This window comes from Hemitrygon akajei, unplaced genomic scaffold (assembly GCF_048418815.1).
Source record: "Hemitrygon akajei unplaced genomic scaffold, sHemAka1.3 Scf000043, whole genome shotgun sequence".
NCBI classification, from domain to species: domain Eukaryota; kingdom Metazoa; phylum Chordata; class Chondrichthyes; order Myliobatiformes; family Dasyatidae; genus Hemitrygon; species Hemitrygon akajei.
Genome location: NW_027331929.1, coordinates 6,248,795 through 6,251,324, shown reverse-complemented (window position 1 = coordinate 6,251,324; position 2,530 = coordinate 6,248,795).

The window sequence follows — 2,530 nt, the reverse complement described above, 5'->3', positions numbered from 1 at the left end:
AGTAGAATGTTCATTGGCAAATGGAATACAATGTTGGAAAATGCATGGTCGTGCACATTGGTTGTAGAAACGAATGTACGGACTATTTTCTAAACGGGGAGAAAATCAAGAACAAAGAGATGCAATGGGTCATCTTCTTCCACTGCGCACTCGCATCTCTGAACGCACGAGAACTGACTCCGCATTTTTCCGGTATTTGTTAATATCTGTAATTTACGTTAATTTTACATCTTCGTGCCGTACTGATGCTGAAAATAAAACTCCAGGCAGTGAGAGTCTCAGCTAATAAATCAAATAACGATTCCGTTGCAAAACGTCCGATCCGATTGGACAGGACACTTGGCCCGCTGGTCCTCACTGGTCAGGACACTGAGTACAGGTAACATTCTAGCAAATCTCCTCTGTACGCTCTCTATTTTGTTGACGTATTACGCGGTGCGTAACATGTTGGCTGGGAGATCCCCAATATCAGTAAGGTTGGTGATGATGGATGGGAGATCCCCAGTGTCAGTAGAGTTGCTGATGACGGCTGGGAGACAATGGCCGCTGTTCACAGACCTGGAGGTCCTGCCCTTTAACTTAGCGCTTAACTCCTGAACTCCCTTTGCAATACGTCATCACTCGCCCTACCCATGTAATTGTTATCCACATAGGCATGAACTTTGCTGTTGACACTGCAATATAAATACTGAGGACTCAATCCAAGTTATCCCAGACCCTGACTCTCAGGAGGTCACATACCATCCGGAATCTCGTTCTCACCAAAATAATCTCCCGTCTACTCCGCTAACAACTCGTTTATTAACACTGCACTCCTCTGTACCCCCTTCCCTCCTGAGCCTCACTGCCGGACTCAATAACAGAGACCCCGTCGCTGAGGCTTCTCCGTCCCCTTGTCATTCTACAAATGTCATCCCTTGCGATCTACCCCAGCCTGATTTCCTCAATCTGCATGAATATTGATGAACCACTCTTTTACTGGGCGTCTGTGTTAGTGGCTCATTTGCCCCTCACAGTAACCACTGGGCTCCCAGGAGATTGACCCACCTTTCACTGGCTTCATGTGTCTAAGGTGTATACGACTGTGGTCCCACCAAATCGGTGAGATTGGGAACTCTCGCCCACCCTAACTCTGGTTTGTGTGAATGTTGTGTGATTTATAGTAATGCAGACACTGCTTCTACAGAAAGACCGTTACATGAAATGCCCTGCAATATCAGCAGCAAACCTTTAACCCGGGCATGACATTGAAAAAAAAAACACAATAGTCATAATATTGCCTTTTCTGAGTGTCGTTTCTACCTTCAGTTGTCTTTTCTCGTCCACGTGATGTTTGCTACTCATCAGAGTCTTTTTACCTTTCCAGTTTCTGAACTCGACCCACAAGGACTCCCCGTGTTCCCATCCCTTGCCACATCTCTTGAATGATTTCAGTTATGTCTCTAACAATAGAGACACCCGGAACGCTCTATCTACCTGCCCGTGCTTTTGAGCTAAATTCCCAACTGCGATATTCCTCCAGCCCCAACTCTGTGTTGCCCTGAATGTCATTCTTGTAAAACTCTAAATGCGCGTCCAGGTACTCTGTCTTATTCAGTATACTGCGCGCATGCGGGTATAACTCCTTCAGTCCTGTGTTTACCATCTTTTCCATTTTGCCTCCATGTGGAATTCTTTTTAAGCAATTGTTATCGAAGGGACTGGGGTAGTCGCGTTCTGTCCTGACAGTCACCCAGTTACCCGTTTCCTGAAAGATAGGGGTGTCTACATCCCTGCCCATCTTATCGATATCTTCCCCATTCTCCCGTGTTAGCCGTAGCTGATCTATCTGTAACTCCAGTTCCATGATATGGTTTGCATGGTGATGCAGTCCGATGCATCTCACGCAGATGCAGTTATCATGGGAACTGGAGGTCTCCAGTATATGACGGACACACCGCTGACCCCGGGACCATTCTCACTGCAGGGCACTAAGAGACAATGAAAGAAAATGACCTTGGCCTTTTGAACCGAAGCCTCAAATTCCACTGCCGGAACAAATCTCAGGACATCTAAATCAGTGATAATGCATCTTATTCCGATTCTGTATTAGTTTGGCACAACGTGTCGGGCCCGATCCGGCACACACCGATGTTCTATCTGCGCCGTCGGCAGCAGGAACACAGACAGTCAGGGTTCTTCAAGTCGCTTACCAGCCTGACTTTATCAAAAGAGGATCTCGCCCATTGATTTCAATCACCAGCAGCTTCGGTAGTAGACCCACCGTGGAAGCAATGACTCGCTTCCCCTATAAGGGGCACTGAGATGTGGGCAATACATTTCAATTACTTAAATCTCAGAAAGTGAATCAGTAAAGGGATTCCTGAGTGACGGGAGATAACAGTCTCGGATTAAATGGGTCGCGGGGGCAGCAGATAGAGTATTGCCCGACAACGATCGGGACGGCAGGGTAGCTTCGCAGTCAGTGTAACGCAACTTCATGGCCAGCGCCCCAGGTTCAATTCCCGCCGATGTCTCTAAGTTTCCCCAG